The 16,007-nt window shown below is 33.8% G+C and overlaps 1 protein-coding gene and 1 non-coding gene across 18 annotated transcripts in view; one reads left to right on the top strand and one right to left on the bottom strand.

Annotated features, from left to right (window-relative positions):
* DLG1 (discs large MAGUK scaffold protein 1) overlaps positions 1 to 16,007 on the top strand; it is a 241,839-nt gene that overhangs the window by 51,639 nt on the left and 174,193 nt on the right. The window lies entirely within an intron of this gene.
* LOC141568101 (small nucleolar RNA SNORA48) lies at positions 1,999 to 2,134 on the bottom strand. Its single transcript, XR_012491113.2, has one exon. It is a non-coding gene; the product is annotated as a small nucleolar RNA SNORA48 (small nucleolar RNA).

The following is a 16,007-nucleotide window of genomic DNA, read 5'->3' on the forward strand; positions in this document are numbered from 1 at the left end:
ATACCCAAAAACAGATGTAAAATGTGTAAAGCAAAAACTGACAGAATTGTAAGGAGAAATTGACAAATCCACAGTTATAGTTAGAGACTTCAACACCCCTCTCACAACAAATTGATAGAGCCACGCAGAAAATTAGCTAGGATATAGAAAAACTCAGCAACACCATCACAAATTAGGATCTAATAGACATTTGCAGAACACTGCACCCCAAGAACAGCAGAATAAACATTCTTTTCAAGAGCCCACAGAACATGCCAAGATTATATCTTGGTCATAAGATAAACCTCAACAAATTTTAAAAGAACTGAAATACAGAATGCGTTCTCCGACCCCCAGCAGAAAGGTAATACCGTTTCCCCCCGAAAATAAGACCTAACCGGAAAATAAGCCCTAGCATGATTTTTCAGGATGACATCCCCTGAACATAAGCCCTACTGCGGTAATTAATATAAGACCCGGTCTTATTTTCAGGGAAACATGGTAGGAAATATCTCCAAACACTTGGAAACCAAACACTTCTTAATAATCCATAGATGAAAGGGCCAATTGTGAAAGAAATATGTTGACGTAAATGAAAATACAACATATCAAAATATGTTAGAAACTGTGAAAACAGTGTCGAAAGGGAAATTTATAGCATTACATAGCATACCTGAGAAGAAGAAAGGTCTCAACTTAATAATCTAAGCTCCCGCCTCAAGAATATGGAAAAAAAAAAAGGAACAAAATAAACCCAAAGCAGTATTTTTTTATTTGACAGGCTAGCATTTTATTAGGTTGATGCAAAAGTAATTACAGTTTTTGCAATTTTTAACCTTTAAGCCGCAATTACTTTTGTACCAACCTAATAAATCAACTTTTTAAGCTTAACAGAGATTGTCCACATTACCTTTGGCTACTCTTTGCCAGAAAAAATGGATAGTAAATTTGTAGGTATATGGTGTTATTGCTATATTCCTAACTGTTTAAAAAGAAGGCACATAAGCAAAACCCCAGCATTAATTTTAACTCAATGTGATTTAAGCAAAATAGTGTTTTATCTACTCCATTAACCATTTGAATCTCTCATGGCCATCTTACAGCATTGTGATCTAACTGCATTTTCTTCAGTGTAAGAATTATTAGGAACTTCTGTGGGGAATAGTTTCTGATGTTGGAATTATCAGGGCAAGTTCATAAATTCTTCATGTATGAGCCATTACCATGGAAACTCAGATGTTACAACAACTAATTATAATCTAGAACTTATTTACTTAGCCTTAAGATAATTAAATAAATTACTATATATAAAGCAATGCAAAGGGTCTTGGCAAATAGTGCCATATCTTAGCAGATATTACTGTTGTTTTAATGTTGTGTTTTGGCAAATGTGGAAATTAAACTCAGATATTCTTTAAGATTTAAACTTCTGGTCTTTGTGAAATTATAATTGTTTAGTTTTTAAAGAGGCTAGTGTTGTCCGTAGTACAGAACTAAAACATTTATTAGATAGATTGATCTATCCTAATGTTTTCAAAGTGAGTAGGATGGGGGACAGGGACATGTCCAAATCATCTAGGGGTCTGAAAAAATTCACAACCGTGCTCGTTTAAGGGCAGCTGGTCTACAAATTTAGCTGCTGCTTATGGACTTTTCTAAGAAAAATTTGCTAGGTCACCCTTGTTGTATGATATTAACCTAAGTAAGTCAGCATTTTTTAGTAAATGGATTTTATATATAATTGAAAGTTTTCATGACTAAATTTAGTTTTTCCGCATATTGAACTCTGACCTCTTGTTAATGTGATAGGTAAAAGAATTGGATTGAATATTTCTCTTGTGTTTTACCCCTTTTTATAAGATTTTAAGTAAAAGTGAAATCTTAAACATGGGACTGTAATACGTAATATAGGCAGTATATTATTACCATATATTTACTTACTTACAAGTTCAGATTTATAACATTTGCTTATTATAAGTGTACACTAAGGCAGTTTTTTTTTGTTTTGTTTTTTCCAATTCATGTGTCCAGGGCATGAACCAGGCATGGGCACAGACCAAAAGCCAAGCTGGGATAAACAAGGAGTTGCTTTGTCCCTGGCTAATATGAGATAAGCACCACCAAACCAGGTGCCACTCTACCCAGGCCAGGGACAGGCAGTTTTGAATAATGCAAACATTTCATTATTATTAGACTTAGCATTTTTTTTCTAATTTTGTTATACAGCATGGAGAACACTGCAACTTAAACAGGTAATTGATAACAGTGTTTCAGAGCTTGCCTTTTAGTCTTGAATTGTCATTCTAGCAGCTAGAGAGAGTACTTGGAATTTCAAAGTTGGCTCACTAAATATTTGACCATTACTTGCACTTACTAATTGTTGAAAATGGGTTTTAGAGTCAGACATGATTCTCTTTTCTGCTAGCTGTGACACCTTGGATAAATTATTTAAACTGTCCCCAAGTGTTGGGTTCCTCATTTACCAAATGGACATTATAATAGGTTTTCCTTCATGAGGTATTTGGATTAAATAAGCTAAATATGTATGTTAAAATATGATTTTCAGAAAAGGAAAGTCATTACTCTAAGGCAAATGTAAAATAAACATCTGTCACAAATTTTATTCCTCTCACTTATTGATGAGGGAACTAGTAAAATGTTAAACCAGCCCAGAGTGCATTTGTGAACCTAGGTGTTTATACACAATGTTAAACATAGGATTGCTGAGTTAGATAAGAAACTGAGTAATGTCTAACAAGACCGTGAACTTAATCTTTGTGGTTACATTTTCAATTGGGCAAAATTATTTACTTCTCTACTGGGTAAAAATTTACAAGTTAGCATACAACTTCACTAAATCTGAGATTTTTAATCAAAAACAAATAGTGAGTTGAAGTACATTTCCCTAAATCAGAATTTCTTAAGCTTGCACTATTGATATTTTGAGCTAGATAATTCTTTGTTGTGGGATGCTGGTAGCATTCCTATGCTTCTACCCACTAGGTGCTAGTAGACCCTCCCTCCCCTAGTTGTGCCAACAAAAAATGTCTCCAGACATTGTCAAATGTTCCCTTCAGGATAAAATTATCCCGGTTGAAAACCATTGCCCTAGATAACCTTAAGTGGCCTTTGTTCCCATCTGACATTGAAAGGATATGCCGTCTAAGTTTCCATTCTTTTCCAAATTTTTGATAATTTTTCTTACACATGTAAAGCACTTCATACAATGCCTGACAAGTAGTAGATAATAATTAAATGACAAATGCTGTTAATAACAATGACACTATTGTTGTTATCTGTCAAATTTACTGTTTCAAGTCAAAATTAGGATTTGCATGTTAAAATCTAAATTCATATTTCTCACATTCTCTCTGAAGCTTTAAATAAATTTTGACCCAGAATAAATAAATTGAATTCATTCTCTTTATTTAAAAGTCAGACAAGAACCACGCATAAGTTCCTAATAATCATTTTTAAAACAATCATAACCCAGTATTATTATAGTTAAATATATTACATGTTCACATGTAGTACACAACCAAACAACTCTTTAAGCCAAACCATATTAAGAGCATAGGCTAGTAGATGTATTTGAACTTTGCCTGGCATTGTATTAGTGATTCACATGCAAAAATAATCTACTTGCTTATGTAACTTTAGGTGAACAGATGTGCACAGGGCTGAATTTTTATGAAGACCCAGTGCAGAAATACAAATACATGACCTGTGCAACAAATGCCACCTGTGCACAAATATTGGAAATGTATTTTGAGATCTACCAAGTTACTTGGTAGTATAAGTAAATAAATGGTTATAGATAAATACCAGTATTAATACTTGTTATACATTTGTGCTGGTGGATTTTTAAAATTAAAATTTCTGTAACAGTGAAAATGAAAGTTTTAAAATGAGAGAACGTTGATGGGGCGTCTGGAGCATTGAAGTGAAATATCTTGAGAACTAGAACTTGACAAATATAGTTCTGATTTAGTAGATATGTTTTTTAAATAAATAGTCTTCTAAGGAGGACAGTTTACTTTTTCTTGCTCTAGTTACATTTGACACTTGACCTTTTAAGTTTCACAGCTGTTTACCCATCAGGGTAATTAGACTGGAGAGCCAGGCATTTTCTATACAGTTTTAGAAATTTAACCTAATTTTATCTCTTTCTTTCCCCTCCCCTTATAAAATTGCTTAAAAATGGGACAACATAGGGAACAGTTTAGGAAATCAGAATTAAAAGGTATCTTTGAGTAGATCTGGAATCAGCATGATTGGTGATAAGGGAGTTCTTGTCTTTTGGATTACTGTCTCTGGGATATAGCCAAGTATACCTTTTCTGCAAAAAAGCTTTATGAATTGATAACTTGATTTTTGTAAAATTCAGCAATCTTCATTAGCAATTATCCTGGTGATTTCCTAACTGCTGTACAGATATAGTGCTTAGAAAGCCCCAAATATAATTGGAAGAAAGAAAAGATAATTACATAGATATTGTGTAATAAATATTACCTGTTTTAATGGTGTCAAAGCTATGACATAAAGTGTAACACTTATATGCAAAATTTTAAGTATGAACCACTCTAAGAATGACATTTTCACAGTGTTTTATTTGTGAAATAAATAAATGTAATTGTTCAGCTTTGGAGGTAATTAGGTAATGATACTTTTCTGCTAATGGGTTGATTAAAAAACCAAAGCGCAGAAAATAGTCTTTGGAAGAGCGAATAAACTGGTGATAGATCAGTGAATTAAATGGTTTGACTTTTTGCCTTTGAACTTTCTACACAGTATGGATATACATCAAAATTGGTTCAGTAACATGTCCCCAAATTTTAAGTTATTTTGATGTTTTGAAACTATTTTTATCTTACTGAACTTTTTACTGTCCTAGGGTAATTCTGTCGTTATTCTTTTTAATTTTCCCAGATAATTGATTTTTTTGTTGTTGCTTGAATGGTTTAGAGAGAGGACTCAAATCACGAAATATAAGTGATTAAGGTACTCGTTTTTTACCTTTAAATTATATTGTAAATTAGCCTAGAATATTTGCTGTGGTTGTAAGAAAGGTTCATGTATCAATAAGCTCTGGGTGGGCTCATCTCTTACCGAACTAGGTAATGAGTCCCTTGCTGCAACATCTTGCCTCCCCCCCAAGGCCACTAGCAAATATTCCAGCATAGTGTTCTGCTCTCATGCTGTATCTTATTCTCATGGAGGAGATAGCAATGCAACAGGTGGAGCTTTTATGATGAATCTGATCTTGGATTAAACTTTAAGGATATTAGCAAGGTTTGGGGCCCTGACAAAGTGATGCTGAATGAGAACATTCAGTCTGGGAATTTGATTATAATTTTGTTGAAACAGTTTTATTATATAGGAAAAGGAAGCAGCATCTTAATTCCATTCATAATATGCCGTCCTGATCTCTGCTTTGGGGGTGGAAACAGGTGAAGAATGCAACATTTTAATACGAATCCTTTTAAAAGAGTGCTTTGGATCCAGATTAAATGTTCAAGACAGTCAGCAAGCAATATTTACCAAGGCATTTTTCTGGAATTTCAGTCTTGGATCGATTGAAATGTTCAGGGTCTGGAAAAATGTCTCCTAGCATCAAAAACTTGGATTGCTGGGCCGGCCCAGTGGCTCAGGTGGTTGGAGCTCCATTCTCCTAACTCTGAAGGCTGCTGGTTCGATTCCCACATGGGCCAGTGGGCTCTCAACCACAAGGTTGCCAGTTCAATTCCTCAAGTCCCGCAAAGGATGGTGGGCTCCGCCCCCTGCAACTAAGATTGAACATGGCACCTTGAGCTGAGCTGCCGCTGAGCTGCCGCTGAGCTCCCAGATGGCTCAGTTGGTTGGAGCGTGTCCTCTCAACCACAAGGTTGCCGGTTGAACTCGCGCAAGGGATGGTGGGCTGCACCCCCTGCAAGTAACAATGGGCAACTGGACCTGGAGCTGAGCTGCGCCCTCCACAACTAAGGCTGAAAGGACAACAACTTGACTTGGAAAAAAGGCCTGGAAGTACACACTGTTCCCCAATAAAGTCCTGTTCCCCTTCCCCAATAAAATCTTTAAAAAAAACCCCAAAACACTTGGATTGCTTTTCTCCGATGTTATGCCACTGTAAAGTAGCATGCGCCAACAGCGCAGTATCCTTAATGTTTGGATGTAAGGTGGGTTTGAATGATACTTCTAAAAAAGCTTAGTTTTAAAATCCAGTAGTATTTCACTAAAGAATAATTATGATTCAGATTAGATGGTTTGATTGACTTTAATTCATGTCATCACTTCCCTGTCCTCTGTGTGTTTGATGCAAGTAAAGAATTGATTTTGTGTACAGGGAAAGTGTGATGGAAAAGGATCTGATTTTTATGAAAGCTGCATGTAAAATGTCATTCTCCATTAATGAAGATTAATTATTGACTTGGATTTTATGTTTTGCTACTGTGGAGAATTAAATATACAAGAAAAAACATTGATATGCAGGACTGGAAATGCCTTTGTTATGGAAGAAATTGTCGGTGGCAGGTTTGATGTTTAAACTAATGCCATAGGCTTTGTGATTTCCGTACTGAATCAAGAGTTGGTATTTAAAATGTAGATTGCATAGAGGGGAGAAAGAGCTTTTAAACACAACAAACAAAAGAAATATGACCCTGTCTATCCCCTATAAGTGAAACAGTGGTTATGTTACTTTAGTGATGTGATCTATAAAATGTAAAGTTTGCCTTAAAGATAAATGGCTTCTTTATACAAATTATTAAATGGCATAAAGAAGTGATGTATTTTTACCTGATTTCTGCAGTCAAAACAATATATGATTTAAAACCAAGTTGAAAGCAGAAAGAACTTTCTAATGAATGTAATGGGGGAGTAATTACTTATTCTGAAGTATTGTTTTGAATGAAAGCTTTTTCTTAGTTTTTGTAGGACTGAAACTTCCCAATGGATGATATGAAGAGGTCTCCAAAGTACTGGTTAACTAAAAAAATTATACTGAAACAGTTTTTTAAATCCCTTTATTAGTGAATATATTGCTTTTCTGGTCACCTAAGTATCTGCGCCCCCTCCCCCCCAACACACAGTTTAAACTCCTTGCAGTTCCAGGGAATTCTTATTTTCCTAGTGGTATTTCAGTTCTGAAATATTCTAAAATAATAACACGGAAGAGGTTGTGGAAGAAAAAATATGCTGCTTACAGAAACAGATCTTTTACGAATTTGTTTTAACATTTGTAATTGGTCCTTAAAATGTGAACGGATGTAAAATTCATATGCATGGTTTAAATAGCTCAACCTACAGTTTTGTTTTCCCCAACTGTTCAGCCTGCTTTTCCATGTAGTATGCACAACGGATATTTTAGGGAAAGGGTTTTTAATTTTTTAAATAATATTTTTATAGAGTTAACAATACTAAAATTTTCCCTCCTTTTATGTTTAGACAAGTTAAACACCTTATGAAGTATTATAAGATTTTTTAAGAATGCTGTTCTTATCACATAATCAGTTTTAAGAACGTAGCATACCTTTGCTCATAATTAGTCTAATAATCTCCGTGAACTTTGAATCTCTACCACCAACAACTCATTGAACCACTTGAGATCCGGGTGCTATTCATCACAAAATACCTCTTGAGGTTCTTGGTTGCCCCCTGGTGGGAAAATTGAGAAAATATTCTATAGACAATGTCTTACTGTGGTCATAACTTGATATAATTAAAGATAGTTAAACGGTATCTGAGTTATTATACTTACGTATTTAGGAAATCATTAGGTAACCTAATTTAGGTAGTAAAATAATGTTTTTTCTTTAGTTAAACATTTCTGGATAGAATTTTTACAGGCTTTTCCCCAAATTTTGAATTTTGCAGCAGATAGGCTTGACAAAAGACTAAATCCAAAATACAGTTTCTAAGACTACAAGTATCCTAGTTGCATTTTTCATTAATATGTTTTTCTATATTCAAAATTTAACATTTAAAACTTTGTATTTAAGTACAACTAAATTGAAATTAAAATTTTTAATGTGGAGTCAAAACAGAACACTTTTGGGGGGGAAAGGAAAATATTAACAAAAGGGAGAAATTATCCCACAACTTTGGTTAACACATTAGAAATAGCTTGAAATAATAAAGGTAAACAAATCTTTCTAGTGCATAAATATAATACTGGTACTGTACATGTTCAGGAGGTTTCTTTTCTAATACCACTGGTACTTGTAATATCAATTATTGTTTGCTTCCTTAGTTTATAGGTAAACAGCAAGTAATCTACCCATGTAAATTACAAATAACATTTTAAAATAAACATAGTATTTTTATTTATGGCAGTGAACCTTTGAAAAGTAATAAAAATACCACCTGGTTTGTTGGAAATGAAATATCTTTTTTAAAATCAGATTTCTGTGCGATTGGAGCATACCTCTAACTGTACTACTACTTATGAGGCATCTATCCGGGACAGTTAGATTAATACATTATCATGAGGAAGCAATCATCTGTTTACTATATAATCTTAGAGCCTTTAGGGGCTAAGATTATATAGTAAACAGATGATTGCTGTGTGTAGGTGGGCAGGTAGGTAAGTAGGTAGGTAGAGCAGCATCACCAAAAGGTGAGTTAATTTCTAGAATCAGTCTCCAAAAATAGGCTTATTTATCTCTCATCTCTAGTATTAGCACTCAGAGAAAAGACCCTGGGAAATGGTTGGGAGAATGCGGAGCGCTTGGATTCTTAATCTGTTGGTCACAAAGCTGTGTAGGATGCAGTTCCTTGGGGTGGATGTTAACAAAAATAAGCAAACTTACAATGCCTCTAAGAATGTGCCAACCCCTTAGCTTAAAATTAGTTATTTCAAAATAGCAGGTGCTGTAAGACCATAGCCTAAGATTACCTGGGAGGAAATTAGCTGTGTTAAGATCAGAAACTTGTGTTTTGTAAAGGAGGTTACATTCTCTTTGTTCTTCCATAATGTACTTTTAAGAGTAGAAGCTCTTAGAAGTTCTTCCTTTTAGTAACTGCCCCTGTGGGAAACTGTTATAAAGCTTTTTGTAATAGAGCATTGAAATGTGTTTGGTTTCAGCAGTTATTAAAGTGAGAGAATCCCAGAGAATTAAAAAGTCAAGAATGTTTCTGTGTCTTCGACCCATGGGAGACAATCCAGGGGGCTAAACCATGGTGATTCTATTTTATTAGAAGAGGTACAGTTCCCTTACAGCTGTGATTCTTGGCCTGGGATATAAGTAGCTTCAGGAACAAACAGGATGAGTTGGTGGATACCAAAAAATAATTGTATAACATCAACTTTTTGGAACATATTTTTAAATAAGGAAAAGAGACTTTAAAATGTTATTTTCTTATTGAAACCTGTGATATATCACTTGAGTAGATTAATGTGTAATTTGTATGGATAATTTGTATAAGTGTAATTGTGCATGTGAAATTCATACAAGGTTTTCAAGAAATATTGTACATGTAGCTGTGACTCCTTGCTATGTTTCCTCATATCTTTAAAGTAATTATTATTTGCTATTAGAAGACATTTAGTGGGAAAGTCTGAGAAAGCACCTCCTTACAAGTACATAATTTTCCACCCCTTCTCCTCCTCCTGTCCCCCCCCCCCAAAAAAAAAAAAAAGTATCACAGCATAGATTTGAACAGTATGGTCCATTTACTTTACTTAGTTCACTCACACTTAAGGTTGTTTTTGCAAATAATTAAATACTAAACTAACAATAGCTTTAAACAAGTGGGCTATTACGTTTTTCTAATTATAATCAGTTTGGAGGTATAAAGTTGCTATAGCTGCTGACATCTCTGCCTTTCTCTTGGCCTTTGACTCATTGAAAGATGATTGTTAGAACTCCAGCCATAAAAAACAGGAAGAAAAGGAAAGGGGTATGGTTTATAAAGCTCAAAGGCGTCTGCTTGTATTCCATTGATTAGAGCTGTGTCACATGGACTCTCGTAGTAGTAACTCCTAGCCTCTGTATTAGAGAAAAGCAAGGAAAACAGATGGTGGTGTTGGGTGAAGCAACCTACAGTGTCTAACTTAGTGCATCAGAGCAGTATTTTTTACTGAAGTGTGATTAATTTCAGACATGCTGGTAGATATTGCTAATCAAGTGATATATCTATTTAGCTGAAATAAAGCAGTAAAGTCCAATTGAGGCTCTCTTTTCACTGCTTGCACTTTGCTCCAATCTTCAGAAGCAAAAGTGAACATTGCAAAACGCTATCTTTGCATTAGTTCTGTACACACTGAAGTATAAGGAAAATGTCCGTTTAACCTTAGGTTATGGTATATAGTATCTAAGGCTTCCTTCAAACCAATTTACTAAGCATTAATAGGTGATTTCAAATATTTTTATTTAAGAATACAGTTTCCAAATAGATTTCAAATTGAGAAATACGCTTTAATGAATAATAACCAGTGGAAGACTGCTCATTCTAATTGTATTACAATAATTTTTAACAGTCATTAAAGTTAAATATCTTATGTTAAAATCACAAGCATTCTCTAGTATCTTCTTCTTTGTTCAGATTAAATGTACTTTCTTTTGGCTGTGTTGCCAAACATTGACATTGACCCGATATCTTTTGTGTACTGTTCTATTTTGGAATCCTTTTTTAGTGACTGTATGGTTTCTCCAAAGGAGAATAAGTATTCTTCAGTGACCCTGGGACTCCAGCTAACTCCTCAGTCTTTCAGGATGCTGTATTACACTCCTTTCTTAAAGTGAATGGATTAAAGTAAATAGTTCATGTATTGGTAAATAGTTTCTAGTAACACTTGGTTGCTAGCAATGGGCCCATAATAAGTCTGCAGCTAGAGATAGTTGCTTTTTTATTGTTCTCTTTTATCCATTTAGCTATATACTATGATATATTAATAATTAGCCTTTTTAATTTCCTTATTTGAAAATCTTGTTTAGGAATGTAGTTTTTTTATGTTCCTTTAAGCATGTAGTTATATATATATATGAAATTTTCTTTTTTACAATTAAGTCACAAATGGAAAACTTGACATAAGTTTTGATAGAATATTTCACTTTAAAACAAATACTACCTGTTTGAATATATAATATTGAATCAGTGGAATTATTTCAGGAAGTTACGACAGGACATATGTCTTTGTAATTTATACAAAGAAAATCATATTCATTGACTCATTCATTCATTCATGCATTTACTTATTCAGTAATTATTTATTGAGCATTTATGCACTGGAGATATTGCAATGAACAGAGGCCATCCTGCTTTCATGAAGTTTATATTCTAATCATATTTCCTAGTGTAACTTTTCTCCTTTATAGCTATTAATTTAGAAATTCTGTCAGTGAGAATCATAGAATAAAAATTCAGTAGGAAAAACTTTACAGTGTGTATAATTAGTAATTGCTTTTTAAGCTCTCTATTAGTTTTCTAGGGCTACCATAACAAAATACCACAGACTGAGTGGCTTAAACAACAAAATTTTATTTTCTCACTGTTCTTTAGGCTAGAAGTCTAAGATCAACATGCTGGTAGAGTTGATTTTCTCTCAGGTCTTTAACCTTAGTTTGCAAATGGCCATCCTCTTGCTCTCTCTTCTCCATTCTATTTCCTTTGTAAACAGGAACCCCTTGATGTGTCTCAGTGTGTTCACATTTCCTCTTCTCATAAGCACACCAGTCAGATTGGATTATCATACCCTAATGGTCTCATTTTAACTTAATCACATCTTTAAAAGTTCTATCTCCAAATACAATATAGTCACAGACTGAGGTACTGGGACTTACAAGGTCTGACAATTAAGTTCGCGAACTCATCCTGGAAAAAGTGCTACATACCTCATTCCTGAATATCACTATGGTCACCTTCGAAGTACTCCCCTTGGGAAGCTATGCACCGACATCAGCACCTAGTCCACCCTTCAAAGCAATTTGGGAACTCTTTTTCTGGAATAGTCAACAGAGCTGTTGTCGTATTACCCTTGATGTTCTGAATGTCATCAAAATGTCTTCCTTTCAATATTTCCTTTGTCCTTGGGTAAAGAAAGAAGTCATTGGGGCCCGATCAGGTGAGTAGGGAGGGTGTTCCAATACAGTTATTTGTTTACTGGCTAAAAACTCCCTCACAGACAGTGCCGTGTGAGCTGGTACACTGTTGTGATGCAAAAGCCATGAATTGTTGGCGAAAAGTTCAGGTCGTCTAACTTTTTCACGCAGCCGTTTCAGCACTTCTGAATAGTAAACTTGGTTAACTGTTTGTCTGTTTGGTACAAATTCATAATGAATAATCCCTCTGATACCAAAAAAGTTTAGCAACATCGTTGCAACAAGTTCACGAACTTAACTTGTCAGACCTTGTAAGGCTTCAACATACGAATTTAGGGGGACACAATTTGACCCCAAACAAGGTTTTTATTAATTAAGGAATAATTAACTTCAAAGTTCCACAAGCATGTGAGGGAAGTTTTGAATGTAAAACTTTTATGATAGATCACATTCTTGGAAAACATTGTATTACAAAGTTTACTAAGCCTTCATAAACTTAGTTTGAACATAATCTGTCAGTGGGTATCGCCAAATGAATAAGTAAGGGTTCTGTGATTTAGGAATACTCAATTTTAAAATTACTTAAATTTTTTAGATTAAGAAAGGCAGTATAGCCTCTGCTTCTCCGCTTGACCACCTTATGCTTATTCACTACTACCAAAGAAAAAAATAATTTGAGCATATGTTTGGGAATGGAAGGTAGGAAAGAAGACAGAATCTTTTGGTAATCTGAACTTTAATTTCAACAGTGCTCTCTGTACACATGCATGTGTGTGTATTTGTATGATCTGAACACATGTATGTGTGTATTTGTGTGTTCAATGGCGACTTGTGTTTGAACTAACATATGTCTCAGGTACATTGTGTTAAGTGGACTTTTTATGGGTTGGCTTTGGGAACCTAATCATAATTTATATTGTTACTTCAAGTTGTTTTAAATAATCGAAAGTACTGATATTTTGGAATATGAATATTCATCAATTATCAATTGGGATCTGTCTCTATTAAAAACATAGTAGGCGGCAGCAGAAGTCGTAGTTCCTTATTACTTATTAGTTCTACAGAAGTAGAAAATAATAACTTTTATTTGACAGTATGTTTTGAGGAGTGTGAAGCAAGTTGGCTGTATTTTTTGGACTTAAGGTCTAGGAGTGGGTTTGTTCCAATAGTACAGCTGTGTTTTTTAAAAATACAAATCCTATTTTAAGCTACTCTTGGCATTTGTTGGAATTAAAAAACGTGTAAAAGAAATCTTCCCTTGAATTTCGTAGACATTAAGAGATGTGATACACCACTGGGAGCGCCTGGCAGAATTTTATTTTGAGTGATCCTAAGTTTGGTTTTAGAGAAATAAAAAAATCAATGCGAGGTGACAAACTTCACAAATTTGAAATATAAAGTAAGTTATGATTGTCATAAATTCTGTTGACAACATTTCACATGTGTTATCACAACCGGTAGCTGGGAAAATTAAGGACATCCTATGTGACTACTGGGAGAGGACTCTAGAAGTTTGATCCTGGTTCCCCCAGACTTTGCCCCATGTGCGTTTTACCTTTATTGATTTTTGCTTTGTATCATGTCACCATAATAAATGATAGCTGTGACTACGACTATATAATTGGTGTCATAAATGCTTCTTGCAAAGCATTGGACCTGGGGGTGATCTTGGGAATTTTTCATCCAGACAGAAAGTTGAAAATTTTAAATTTCCAAAAACTTCAACAACAACAAAAATCTACAAAGGTGGCATCTAAAGGATGAGGCAATAGTGACTTCTTTCAAGACAGAATGGATTTTATTCCAAATATAAAAAAGTAAACTTCCTCTTTGTTACGTGGAGAATCTTAAGAAAAAACAAGAATTATGAAGAAGCAATCCTTGCTTAAAAACCCACACACTCAAACTGGAATTGGGTTCATTAAGCCCTAATGGTATGCCAGAAGTTTAGAAAGTGTAGTTTCTTAGTCATTTGCATGCCATATAAAATTTGTGTTTATTAAATACAGAATAAATACAAATTAATGTGTAAGAAATATGTGTTAGATGTGAAGAATCTGTGCATAACATTAAGAATAATCAAAGAATATTACTAAGTCTTTTAGAAGTCCCCTGTGCGCCCCCATCAGAACCCATCCCATTTCTTCCCTATTCAGTAATGATACTTCTAAATTCTGTATTTGGAGTTTCTTGCTTTTTTTTTTCATAATTCCTAAATAATAAATTGTACGATATTACACATTGTTGAACTACTGGGTAATGATGTAACTGTTAATTTCTTTTGCCTCCTTTTCTGTTGGTTTTTCTTTTGCTTATTGATTTGTAGGAGGTTTTTAAAATACATTCTGGATATACATATATTGTTGGTTATAAAGATTAGGAATACCTTCTCCCAGTCTATGGCTTTGTGGCATTTTTGTCCAAACCTTTTTCATATGTTTCGATGATTGGAATCACGTAATTTTCATGTCAAACTACAAGTCTTTTCTGTTAAGGTTTACACATTTCATATCTTGTTTTGAATATTCTTCCACAGCTGGAAATCATAATCTCCTGTATTGTGTTCTAAAAGTTTCATAGTTTTGACTTTCACATTTAAGTCTTTAATCTGCCTGAAATTAATTTTTTATTTCGGTTTGATGTAGGAGGTCCATTTTCTTTTTTGTAATGGCTACCCAATTGTCCTACCCCATTTATTGACAGTTTCTTTCCATTCTCCCAGTGATCTGTATTGTGTCATAAATTTCCATACGTGAGTCTGTTTCTGGATTCGTTTTGTTGTAGTTGTTCTACTCATCAGTTTGTCTGACCATATACTAATATACATTATCTTAATTACTTCAGCTTTAAAGTCATACCTGTTCTAATTGTTGATTTATATATTATTTTGTATTTGTGGATAACGACAACTTTCACATTTTGATTGATAGTGTTAAAATTACTAGCAAGAAAAAGCTGTTCTCATTTATATTCCCACTTATGTTAGAGTTTCTATTTTTCCACACCCTGATCAACACTAAGTATTATCGGGCATTTATATTTTTGTTGATTTGCCCAAATATTAAGTGTCTTTTTTTAATGAGTGGAAGGGTGAACATCTTTTCATATTGTTTATTGGCTGTTTGCAATTCCTTTTTAAATCAATTACTATTTCTTGTTTCTTACTCATTTTAAAAATTGATATGTAAGACTTTATTATACATTAAAAAACTGGCCATTTTATAATATAATTGGGCTTCCCCCTCCCACAACCAGTTCGAGTTTTCTTTATAAATTGGTGGTGTAGAAGTTTTAAATTTTATGTATTCAAATTTATCAGTTTTTTTTTTTTTTTTTTTTGGTTTCTAGATACTGTTCTAAATTAGACTTTGCCATTTCAAGAGTGTAAAATTTTCCAATTTTGTTTAAGTAAGTGTTTGGCTCAGTTCTTTATGTTTAGGTGTATCATCTAACATAAAATTTTTTCTTGTAAGTTATGCTGTAGGAATCCTGAATATTTTTTCCAGAAGTCCATTTACCAAATACTGTTCATTCAGTAATCACTCCCCCACTGATTTAAAATATTATTCTTATCATATTATTAAATTCCCATATATATTTAGTTATGTTGTTGGACACTGCTGTTCAATTGATTTGTTTATTTATGTTTGTGCTGTTGTGCTGTTATCAAGCTTTTAATTATTGAGGCCTTTTAGTACTTCTTTATATTTGATAGAACCAGTTACCTCTCATGACTTTTTAATTCAGAATTTTCTTGGCTTCTCACATGCTAGTTTTTTTCCAATGATGATTACTAATAACTTGTCAAGTATTCTCACCCATATTGATATTTTGATTGCAAAGACATTGAATTTATGGACTTTTTTGGGGGGAAATTCACACTGTTAAAATATTGGACCTTTATCTAAGAACAACTGTGGTTTTCATTTGTTCAGTGTTCCTTTATTCCCTTTGGTAAAATTTTGAAGTTTTCTTCATAGAGATTTGAGT

The sequence above is a fragment of the Rhinolophus sinicus genome, chromosome 17 (assembly GCF_057876585.1).
Source record: "Rhinolophus sinicus isolate RSI-liver-muscle chromosome 17, RSI-T2T, whole genome shotgun sequence".
In the NCBI taxonomy this organism is placed as follows: domain Eukaryota; kingdom Metazoa; phylum Chordata; class Mammalia; order Chiroptera; family Rhinolophidae; genus Rhinolophus; species Rhinolophus sinicus.